This window comes from Citrus clementina, unplaced genomic scaffold, assembly GCF_000493195.1.
Source record: "Citrus clementina cultivar Clemenules unplaced genomic scaffold, Citrus_clementina_v1.0 scaffold_5, whole genome shotgun sequence".
Taxonomy (NCBI): Eukaryota; Viridiplantae; Streptophyta; class Magnoliopsida; order Sapindales; family Rutaceae; genus Citrus; species Citrus x clementina.
In genome coordinates, this window is record NW_006262201.1 from 9,018,694 (window position 1) to 9,031,319 (window position 12,626).

A 12,626-nucleotide genomic window follows, 5' to 3' on the forward strand; every position below is an offset into this window, starting at 1 on the left:
GTAGATATGGACGATTATTTAGAGCCCTAAAAAATGATGGAAAGGCCATCTTTGATCCGTTTGAGCCTTTCTAGCCATCCATTTTATCAAATATCCATAGTTAACCATTTTGAGCCTTAAAAAAAAATAATTCTTTGTCAAACTTATCATCTTGACCCACTCCGATTTGGAGTATTACCCAATATCTTATAAGTTCCATCACCTATTTATGCTTGAGAAAAATGTAAATAAATATTTTGTACAGTGAAGTTATGTCCAACAAAAAAAAAAGATATTGTTGTTTCAAAAAAAAAAGAAAAAAAACAATTGTTGTTTTAAAAATAAAAATAACGATAATAGGTAAAATCCACCTTGCAACTTTCAAAAAAAAAATCTATGTATTTTTCTCAAACATACACTTTGTTTTCCTTATTTCTCTTCTTTGTGAGCCATATCCCTAGCCCCTAGTTCAATTATGAGTGGCTAATTTTCTTTCAAGCTTGGGTTGAAGGTGAAGTCTCAACATGTGTCATGGGCTTTATTTGGTAAATTTATTTTCTTTTCCCCTCTAGTTTTTGTGGATGTTTTGACTTCTCGTCGACAAATAATAATAGTCTTGTCTAGATACTGCTCTGGTTTCACCGGCACCCCAGTACAAGGTTATTATTATTTGGCACGATAAGCCCTTAGCACCATATTGATTAGAGCGTGGTTCATGAGGTGTGGATTCCCCTCATGATTTAATTGGTATTAATAAGGAATATTTAGCCCATGGTGCATGTTGATACGAATCCAGATACCCAAGTACGTCAATTTAATAGATTTTCACTTCAATTTCTTCTCGCCATTTCAATTCCAATTTTAGGATAATTTAAATCACTTCCACCACAAATCCAACCACCCATCTTCATAGAAAATTAATTCTACACACAATTAAAATCCACCTCCTCGTGGGATCGACAATCGTCACCATTAATCTATTCTACAATAGATTCGTGCGCTTGCGAGTTCAATAAAATTTGCACAACAGTCTACCTGGGGAAGTGGGAAGCTATCCTTGGGGCAGGACTTGTTCAAGTCTGTGAAATCCACACACATACACCACTTTCCATTTGATTTCTTAACTAGAACAATGTTGGATACCCAATCGGGGTACACCACTTCCATGATAAATCTTGTTGTTAACAAGCGGTCTACCTCTTGCTCAATTGCATCGTACCTCTTTTGGTTGAAAGTCTGACATTTCTGTTTGACTGGTTTATTACACGGGTTGACATTGAGTTTATGACAAGAGAGAGAATGCGAGATACCCGGCATATCCAAGTGGAACCAGGCGAATACGTCGTGGTGCTCGCGTAGGAGGTTGATGAGCTTTTCTTTTTGTTCCTCCGAAAGGTTGGAGTTTATTCTGACAGTCTTTGTTAGATCAATGGTGCAAATCGGGACTGAAACTAGGTCTTCAATTTGCTTACCCTGTTTCTCATCTTTCAGTCTTCAGGGATCCAAGGGTGCCTCAAATCAGGGATTTCACCAGAGAAATTGTTAAGGCTGAGATCAAGCACATGAAGAAAATTCAGGTTACCAATTTCAATGGGAATGCTGCCATTTAGGCCGTTGTTTCTCAGGTATATTGCTGGAGGTAAGCTGAAGAGTTTGTTATATTGTTGATTGTAAAGAGTGCATTTTGTTTCTTGCACAAAGAGAGGCAACTAAAGTTGGTTACCATTAGCTTTGTATTTGGCCTCTTGCAATGCCAGAGCTGGCAGGCCGCAAAATTCTTTCGGAAACTCTCCGGAAATGGAGTTGTAAGACAAATCTATGTAGAAGAGGTTTGGCATATTTCCTAACCATCCTGGAATCAGACCAGTGACCTGATTTGATCCCAAGTCCAAAACCTGTAGCTTCTTTAACTTACCAAGCCAAGTTGGGATTTGGCCCTTGATTTCGCAATCGCCTATACCCAGAACAACAAGATTTTGAAATGCAAATGACGAGATTGTTATCTGGTTTTCATCTGGAATTGCTTCGTGGACAAAATTTTTACAGAGGAGGAGCATCCTCAGGTTCTTACAGCCCATTAAAATCCTGATAGCTCCAGTGATATTGCTCAAGTTATTGTTAGTAATTGAAAGGTAAGATAGAGATACTAGTGCAAGTATCTTAGGAGAAATTTGTCCCTCTATCTTGTTACGAGATAGACGAATTACAGTAAAAAACTTGCATGAAGTGAGAGTTAATGGGAAACTACCTGTAAAGTTATTATTTCCAAGGTCTATGGTATGTAGATTGTAAAGGGTAGAGAAATTATATGCGGAGAGATCTCCTCTAAAGTTGTTAATCCGTAAATTCAATGTGATGAGATTAGTGCAGTTCATCAAAGATTGAGGCAAAAAACATGATAGGATGTTTGTGTGAAGCTTCAAAGATTTCAAGTTGGCGAGTTTCCCAATATCTTGGGGGACCAGGCCACTGAATTTGTTAAAGAGTTAAGCTCAAGAATACTGAGGCTTGTGAGGTTGACGACACCGTTGCTGATCGCTCCGGAGAGTTGATTAACAGGTAAATAGATTTCTTCAAGTGATGCAGTGGCAGAAACGTCATTAGAAATTGATCCTGATAGGTAACTGAAACCTGCCCGAAATGTTTGAAGCTTGGAGCAATTTCCTAGGAGTAAGCTGGCCGCTAAATAATTGTGGGAAAAAATCCAGGATCCTGAGGGAGCACGAAGATTTATTATTCCAGCTGGTAAAAGAAGGGATATTGCCGGAGAACTTGTTGTGGCTGACATTAAGAGCAATCAAATTTTCAGCCAGCTGAAAAAAGGATGATGGAAATTGGCCAGAAAAAGAATTGTAAATCAAATCAAGAGTTTCAAGATTAATAACGAAAGAAAAGGAACTGACGGCGAGAGGATCGAGAGGTGATTGTGGGAAAGATTGAGATAACAGAGATGTGTCAGCTTTCCAGTAAATCGATAAATGCTGCCTCTAAGGCCTCTGTCGGGTAGCCATAGATGAGTGACTTGAGCTTCGAAATCGCATTTGATGCCTTCCCAGAGGCAGCAATCAGTGGAGAAAGACTAATTCAATGAAGGATTAGATGCATTGAAGTTGAGCGATAAAAGGGTTTCTTGATCTATTTGATTGTAGGCTTGATCAAGAAAGGCAAAGCGAGACAAGAATACTAATACAATAATGCTTATGAACAAATCCATTGTTGTTCTTCTTTGAAGTTTCATGCTGCAGGTTTCTTAATTTTTTATGGCTATCGTATGAATGGAAGAGAAAAGACTTGAAAAATAAAAAAGTCGATAGTTGTTAAAAATTAAAAAATTAGAAGACGGAAATTAATAATTTAGCAACATATCATTTCTCATATTCAAACTCTTTAGTAACATATAATTAGCAATGGAGATTTAAAACTTCAAATTTTGACGAATTCTGAAAACTTTTCATTTCCATTTCATCATCTTCTTAACTAAACCATTGGTTAGACTTAGTTTTGCTTATTTTTATTTTCTTTTTTGTAATTACCTCTTGGGGCTTGACATCAGTGTTATGAATTTTTTTTTGGGCTTTGAGGACGTGAACTCTGCCTCAAGCGCCGATTCAAATTCGCTTATGGGGCCGGGGCCTTTCCATCCTATTCCTAATGTGTGTGTGTGTGTGTGTGTGTGTAGAGTTTGATAGACTAACAAATAATAAAATATTTCATTTCTTTGTGTACATTCTACGTATAACCTGCTTGATGGATTGATTCACAATATAGATGAGGATAACTCTTGCTTGATGGCGTCACCAGATTTTTGGCTCAATAAGGATGAAAGAAAACAAAGATGTTGTTTGGTTGCTGAGAAAATAGCTCAGAAAGAGATAATTATGGGATCTGTATTATTATTATTATTATTAAGCTCAATTTGTGACAAGAATACAATCTCTATATGTATACATCTCTTAAGCATTATTATCATTACTAATTGACAACTAACTATTAACTAATTACAATCTGAAACTTCAACACAGAATACACATTGTGTTGCAATAAACTTTAACGGTTTATGCTGAGTTGTCATCTTGCTTACTAACTTCTGACGCAATTATGTTTTCTTTCTTTAGCTTAGACTTTTCCTTCTTCTTTTGTATGAAATGAGCTTCCTTAACAACCCCCCTTAAACTCAAGGGACAAGGAAGAACGTTAAGTTTAGCTCTTAAGTAATTGAGCTGTGTAAATGAAAGGGGTTTAGTCATTATGTCTGCAACTTGCTCTATACTTGGCACATACTGAATATTTAGCTCCCCTACAACAACCCTGTTTCGAATGAAATGCATATCAATTTCAATATGCTTTGTTCTTAAATGATAAACATGATTTCTAGCCAACTCAGTTGCACTTATATTATCACACCAAATTGTAAGCTTTTCTGTGCAACATACTCCAATTTCAATGAATAAAAATGGTAACCAAATCAGTTCTGCACTAGCTGAAGCTAAGGCTCTATACTCACTCTCTACACTTGATCTGGTGATGATGGATTGTTTCTTAGATGACCAGGATATTAGGTTGTTACCTAGATAAATACAATAAGCACCAACCGATTTCCTATCATCCAAGTACACACCTAATCAGCATCTGTAAAACCAGTGAGTGTCAAGTTGCCTTCTTTAAAGAACTTCAAACCATAATCTTAAGTAGCTTTTAAGTATCTTAATACTCTCTTGCAGGCCATGAGGTGCTGTAATGTAGGTGTAGAAACATATTGACTTACTTTGTTGACAACAAATGCAATCTCAGGTCTAGTTAAGATGAGATACTGCATTCCCCCAACAATGCTCCTATAATGTGATGGATCTTCAAGAAAATAGCCTAGCTCACCTTGGACAACTTTCTGCAACTTCAAACCAGTACTCATAGGAGTATCAATCCCTTTACATTCAATCATGTCAACCTTGGTCAATAAGTCTCAAATATACTTTCTTTGAGACAAATATAAACAGTCCATATCATACAACACTTCAATGCCATGGAAGTATGACAATATGCCAAGATCTTTCAAGCAAATGTTGTACTAAATAACCTCTCTAATTCCATACTATTTGGTCCTATAATTAAAATGGAACACCCTAAAAATTTACCCATAAAAGCATAAGGGTAAAATTGGAATAAAGCCTCACATCGTTTATTTTTATTAATAAACCTCAAGATAGACAATTATTATTCATACTCCAACTATATCCTTACGTAAAACATTTGAAATAAAGTCTTCAAAGAAAAATCTCTAATCCAAAATAAAAAGTCTAGTCAAATTTAATCTTTAAAGCAACTCCAAAGGTCAACTAAAAAAAAAAATTCCATCTAGATACCCAAGCCACATCTCTAATCAATCAGCAAAATATTGGAGATGAGGGGTGAGATGTCAACTCAGTAAGCAAATCCACGCACAATATTTGAAAACCTTTGTCATTATACCTTTAAACATTTTATAACATCTTATAATAATATCTTCATTTAGCATAAGGGATGGATTCATGTAAAAGCATTAAAAATATTAAAATATCATAAAAACATTAAAACATAAACATTTGGTAGCTCATGCCTCATAATCATCATCATTCATCATTTAGTCTACTATACCCCGTATTGTTCCTTATTCAGGGTACTATTCCCCGCATTGTTTATAACATCATTGTGCACAAGATCATCATCGTACTAGCAAGCTGGCCATAACATTACATAACATCATAACATTCGTATCTTATACATTACTACGGACTATGAGCCTAAACATTTTTTAATCCACCTTACATCCTTTCATAAATAACATTTAAAGTCTTCTAAAACATTTAAGAACCTTTCTTTAATCATTTAATTCTTTTAGAAATTCTTTAAGAAAACATTTTATTTAAGAAAACTAATTTCTTAAGAAAAAATCATTTTGAAATATATTTATACATTTATAGTGTTTTTATTTTACAAAATTCATTTAAATATTTTAGAAATCCTTTTTATAAAAAAATTCCATTTAAACATAATTCTTATAATATAAATTACATTTATTATAAAGCACATCATGCATTAATCTACTTATATCGATCTGCAGTAATCAACTCAATACCTTAAGAACAAACCAACGAGATCACCCATGTCCTATAATCATCATAAAAATATCCTTATCAATATTATCTCTAACCTTAAACATAATCCCAATCATCCTTAAATCATAGACACTTATACTAACTCAATACTTATACATATTCTAGACATAAACATGAGTATCTTGCACATGCTGATTTTTAATAACCTATACACATGTCGGAAAACCATGAAAATTTACAGAGATACTGTGAACATGCATAGCATTGCTTAAAAAATTTCACAAAAATAAGTACAGGTGAAAATTAAGTCAGAATATTGACCTTTCACCAAAGTAACATGACTGTCCAGCAATGACCAAAACAGACCTTTACCAATTAGGAAATTCATAAAATATTCTCTAGTACTCGAAATAATCCGTTTCTTTTTTCTAATTACATTAGACACATTCAAAAATCATTTAATTAAAATTCATAATTTTTGGACGTCTGAGACGATTTTAAAATCATTTTATTTCCGAAAACATCGAACCTGTTCAGAAAATTCGAGATTTGAAGACAAATTTCAAAATTTCATATCTTTTATTTTACAAGCCCAAAAATCGCGATTCCATTTTTTCAAGACAGAGAAAAGATTGAACTTTCATTATAAAATCCTAACATGGCATGTAATATTCATGAGTTATCCCAAACTATTACATATTTCAGCTTCTGCAATTCTGGTAAACAGTTTCCAGATCTGCAGCAGCCGCATGTTATGATTTTTAATAATTTAACCATAATGATTAAAAATTAAGAAATTAAACAAGAAATCATACGAGACATAGATCTGTTGATAAAAAATCATCATAATTTTTAAAGATGTGTAACCTTATGGAAAAATTTCCAGAAGTGAGAACTGTCGCTGAAAATTGAAATTTTCCAGGACCAGTAACCCAACTTCAAAAAATCATAACAATTTGCATACTCATAGAATTTCAACACAAACCCTATCAATGGAAAGCTTAGGATGTCTAGTTCCATGATATGTAAACGTGTTCATGTGATTCTAAATAAAGAAAATGATTTGAAGATGCAGACTGTTCATATCATCATAGCATTACAAACACACATATATTACCCAAATCATACTACAAGTAATTAAAGGCAGACAAGTGGAGAAGAAACTGTCATCTTCTCCTAAAGGAATAGACTAAATGTCAACCAAATGAAAAGTTCTCCCTCCCCCCCCCCCCCACCAAAAGCCTTAAACGGCCTTAATGGCCTCTCTAGCCTCCGGTGATGGCAACCAGTCATCATCGGTCAACACCCTCTCCACCGAAGAAAGAATTATTAGGAGTTTGAACCCTCCTAAGAAATCATTTAAACGACCCCCAAAAGTCACCAATGATCCACCACTTGACGTCCAACTGCCACCACCGCGAATCAAATCGCTCCAACAGCAAAATGACCTCAATCCATTCACACAACCAAATCATTTCTCTCCAAACCACTCCCATGCAGACCCTCCATCTCCAATCCACCATCATGCTGACCAACCACCGACATCCACTGCCTCTATCCTCTCGAAACTTCGGCAACCCTTAACCACCTCTATTGTCGTGAGTGAACAAGAAGAAACGTCTCATGAAGGCTGCCATGATGCAGCAAATCAACCATCCCTTCACGAGCCGGCTATCATGAACTTACCGGCTGATGGTAATGGCAGCCAGCCACCACCGATTCCCCCCTCACTTCTAAAAATGAATTTCCTTTTCTTAGGAGATCTCAAAGGCAGTTGAAGAACAAGAATACTGTTTGGCAGCCGAGAAAATAAGAACTAGATCTGAATATTTTCTATGAACTAAATTTCATTAATCACAACAACTTATTAATAAGTACAAAGCTGATTCTATTTATACTAAGCTGAAGCTCAGCACTAATAGATGTAATTAGCTGCAACTAATTCACTTATTCTCTTAACTAACTATAACAGCTTTAGCTAATTAACATATGCACAACTAATTACATAACCACCAGGTTCCAGCTGGCATGCCATGTCATCTATTTGTAACTGCATGTGGTTGTTGCTGTGATCCTCTGCTTTGCTGGTAATCTTACAAACATGAGCTTCCTTGACATCCCCCCTCAAGCTCAATGGCCTGTTGATGACATTGAGCTTGGATCGAAAATAGTTGAACTTGGGAAATGACAGAGCTTTGGTAAGGACATCAGCAACTTGTTCTTCAGTAGGAATGTATCTCACTTCTAATTCTTTTTCAAGCACTTTATCTCTAATGTAATGGACATCCAACTCAATATGTTTTGATTTAGAGTGAAGAATAGGATTTCTAGCTAACTCTCCTGCACTCTGATTGTCACACCAAAGGATTGGAGTTGGTAATTGGACAATATTAAGTTCTGACAGCAGAGATTGCAGCCATGAAAGTTCTGAACTTGCTGAAGAGAGTGCCCTGTATTCACTTTCAGTGCTTGACTTAGCTACAATAGCTTGCTTTTTTGATGACCAGGAAATCAGATTATTACCCAGGTAAATACAGTAGGCTCCAATAGATTTTCGATCATCAACATCACATGCCCAGTCAGCATCAGAGTATCCAGTTAGACCTGCAAGTCCAAGTGTTCCCTCTTTTTGAATATATAAACCATGAGTAGCTGTAGCTTGAAGATACCTGAGAACCTTCTTGCAAGCTAGCCAGTGTTGGAGTGTAGGATTACTAAGATATTGGCTGAGTTTGTGTACAGAATATGCAATGTCAGGCCTGGTGAGAATCAAATATTGAAGCCCTCCAACAATGCTCCTATAAAGAGCTGGTTCTTTGAATTCTTGCCCCAGAGGACCTTGAACATTTTTCTCGAGTTTGAAACCAGTGCTGAAAGGTGTATCTGACCCTTTGCAATGTTTCATTGAAGCTTTGCTTATCAGATCTTTGATATACTTTGTCTGTGACAGATGCATTCCATGAGTGGTGTAACATACTTCCACTCCAAGAAAATAAGCTAGCAAACCCAGATCCTTGAGAGCAAAAGCCTTACTTAGTTTGGTGATAAATTCTTCAAGTAATGTTGAGTCAGGACCAGTAACCAGAATATCATCAACATAGACCAAGATAATAATAATGCCTTTAGCATCATGTTTGACAAAAAGAGATGTATCAGCTTTTGAATTGATGAAATTCCAGGCATTAAGGCAGCCTTTCAGTTTATCATACCAGGCTCTTGGAGCTTGTTTCAATCCATATAAAGCCTTGGTAAGCTTACATATATAGCCTTCTTTGGACACAAAACCCTCAGGCTAAACCATATACACATCCTCTGACAAATCCCCATTTAAGAAGGCATTATTCACATCAATTTGTCTGACCTTCCAACAGTTCATAACAGCTAAACTAAGAATCAATCTTACTGTTGAAGACTTCACTACAGGACTAAAAGTTTCTGAATAATCAATACCTGCAGTTTGATGAAATCCCTTGGCTACCAGTCTAGCTTTATGTTTTGAAACTGAGCCATCTGTGTTGTACTTGGTTCTGAATACCCATTTGCACCCAACTAGTTTGTAGGATGAACACATAGGCACAAGGGTCCAGGTTTTATTCGTAATCAAAGCATCATATTCAGTCTGCATTGCTGCTTTCCATTTGGGATCAGATAATGCTTCTGAAACTGTAGATGGTTCCAGGCTATTGTGAGCTGTTAGGTAGGCCTTTGGTTTGAATATGCCAGCCTTTGCTCTGGTGATCATTTTGTGTGTGGAGAGATTTGGTTTAGGTTGAGATGAGTGGGTTGGTTGAATCAGGGAGTGAGATACAGTAGGTTGGGAGAATGATGTATTTTGTGTTGTATCAGGTATAAGTATAGGAAGATTGAGCTGAGTTGGTGAAGAAGGTATGGATTGTTGAGATAAAACAGCTGGTGGTGAAGGTTGTGATGATGTGTTGTGAGAGAGTGGTGAAGATATAGAATCAAGATGATTAGAATGTGAATCATTACCTGCAGTTTCAGCTTCAAAGGTGTTCAAATTGCTATTGGTAATAGGTATAGTGTACTGCTGAAGAAGACTGTACTGAAACTCAGAAGATTTGGATGGAGAAGAAGAACTGAAAATTGAGGAATATGGAAATGAAGTTTCATAAAAAACAACATGACTTGCTATATAGATTTTTCCAGAAGGATGGAGACATTTATACCCCTTATGCAAAGGACTATAACCCAGAAAAATACATTTGGATGTATGAGAATGAAATTTGTGTTGATTATAAGGTCTAAGAAAGGGAAAGCAAGAACATCCAAATGTTTTCAAGAATTTGTAATCTGGAGAAATGTAAAAGATAGACTCATAAGGAGATTTCATTGATAGAACTGGTGTAGGCAGTCTGTTTATAAGATATGTGGCTGTATGAAAAGACTCCCACCAGAATTTAATGGGTAGGTTTGCTTGTGTAAGTAGAGTAAGACCAAGTTCTGTAATGTGCCTATGCTTTCTCTCTACAATTCCATTTTGATTGTGAGTGTATGGACATGAATGTCTGAAGTGTATACCCTCTGTGTGAAGGAAGTTAACAAAGGATCGAAATTCTCCCCCCCAATCTGATTGAAGACATTTGATGGGTTTGTTAAGTTGTTTTTCTATCTGTTTTTTGAAAATTTTAAAGACTGACAGTGTTTCACTTTTGGTTTTCAAAGGAAAGATCCAAGTAAATCTTGTGAAATCATCAACAAAGCTTACATAATATTTGTAGCCTTGTGATGAAATCACAGGGGCTGGTCCCCACAAGTCAGTATGCAGTATTTCCAGGGGAAACTTTGTTTTGATATTAGTAGCTGGAAAATGAAGTTGGTGCATTTTTCCTATTTGACAAGCATCACAGAAATTAAAAGTTGTATTCTTATTGTCAAGAGTGAAAGATGAACATGTTTTGAGTACATGATTCAAAATCTTAGAAGATGGATGTCCCAATCTCTGATGTAATATAGAAGTACTTAACAAACATTCAGAGGGACTGACATATTTGGAACACTCAGAGTTTTTACAAGTAGCTGCAGTAGGCAGACATGAGGTATTATTGAAAGCATTGACAACTGAAAACATTGAAAGAGGAGAAGTTGATACAGCTGACTCAGCAACAAGGTTTTGACTAGAAGCAGAAGAGGCTATCTTATTAGGTGAAACCAATAGCAATTTGTATAGACCTTTTTCAGCTTTGCCCTGCAGTATGATCAAATTCCTCACCTTGTCCTTCACAAAACAGAGATTATTAGTAAACTCAATCACAACATCATTATCCTTTGTGAGTTTAGAGATGCTGATAAGGTTTTTAGTAATTTGTGGCACTAAAAGGATATCATTTAGTTTGAGAGTTAAAGAGGCATTATTGTAGTTGTGTGATTTCAATACAGCACTTCCAATATGTGTTATATCCAATCCAGCACCATTGCCAACAACAAGTTTAGATATACCTGTAAAAGCTTCAGAAACATGCATGTTGTTGATATCATTTGTCAGATGGTGTGTTGCACCACTATCCAGATACCAGTTAGCATCAGCAGGGCCTTCCATATTAGCCAAATATGCAGATTTTGGATTTCTGTTTGGTGGTGGTCTGTAAGCTCCAGATGCTATGAATTCCTCAAGTTTCCAGCAAATATTTGCAGTGTGGCCTGTTCTACAACAGATTTGACAGGTTGGCTTAGAGACATTCCATTGAGGCTTAATGTTTCCAGATGGTCTGCTATTGTTAACACCTCCATTACCAGCATTCTGGTTCCAGTTACCTCCACCTCCACCTCTCTGATTATCTCCTTGATAAGCCTTGAACTGATTGTTAGATCCATAAGCATTTCCACTATTAGCATTAAATCCAGAGCCTCCATAACCTTCTTTGTAACCATTACTGTTATTGTTTCCATAACCAGAATTATATCCAAAACCACCAAAACCTCTTCCTCCTGACATATTTCCCTTTTTATAACCTCTGTTATAGGCAAGATTGGCCTCAAAGTTTTGTTTCACATCAGTATTAGCCAGCATATAAGTTTGTTGTTCAATCCTAGCTTCTTGAGTTAGAAGCATAGCATAAGCTTCATTTACATTCATTTTTCCTACTCCTACTTGTCCAGTGATATAGGTAGCAACAGAGTTATAGTCTGGACCTAAACCAGAGAGTACATGCAAAATCAGATCATCATCACTTAATGCACTACCAGCAGCAGCCATATTGTCAGCAATACTTTTCATCTTAATGAAATAATCAGTAATTTTCAGATCATCCTTTCTAGTTGAGTTCATCATATATCGTAAGTGCAGAAGCCTAGATTTAGATTGAGATCCAAATTGAACTTCTATAGCTTTCCATACCTCTCGAGAAGTCTCTAGATTGAAGACTAGACTGATGATACCTTCACTCATTGAAGAAAGTAACCAGCCAAGCAGCACCTGATCTTGTGATCTCCAAGTTGCGAATTCTGGATTTTCTACAGATCTCAATTCATCTTCAATTCGTTGAGCAATGTGTGAAGGAGGTGGAGTGGTTGAATCATTAATGAATTTCTCAAGTC

The 12,626-nt window shown here is 36.1% G+C and overlaps 1 non-coding gene and 1 pseudogene across 1 annotated transcript; both read right to left on the minus strand.

Annotated features, from left to right (window-relative positions):
* Positions 1-1,466: 1,466 nt before the first annotated feature.
* LOC112097859 lies at positions 1,467-4,918 on the minus strand (annotated as a pseudogene).
* A 7,212-nt stretch (positions 4,919-12,130) lies between these two features.
* LOC112098716 lies at positions 12,131-12,267 on the minus strand. Its single transcript, XR_002905825.1, has one exon. It is a non-coding gene; the product is annotated as a small nucleolar RNA Z247 (small nucleolar RNA).
* Positions 12,268-12,626: the final 359 nt, after the last annotated feature.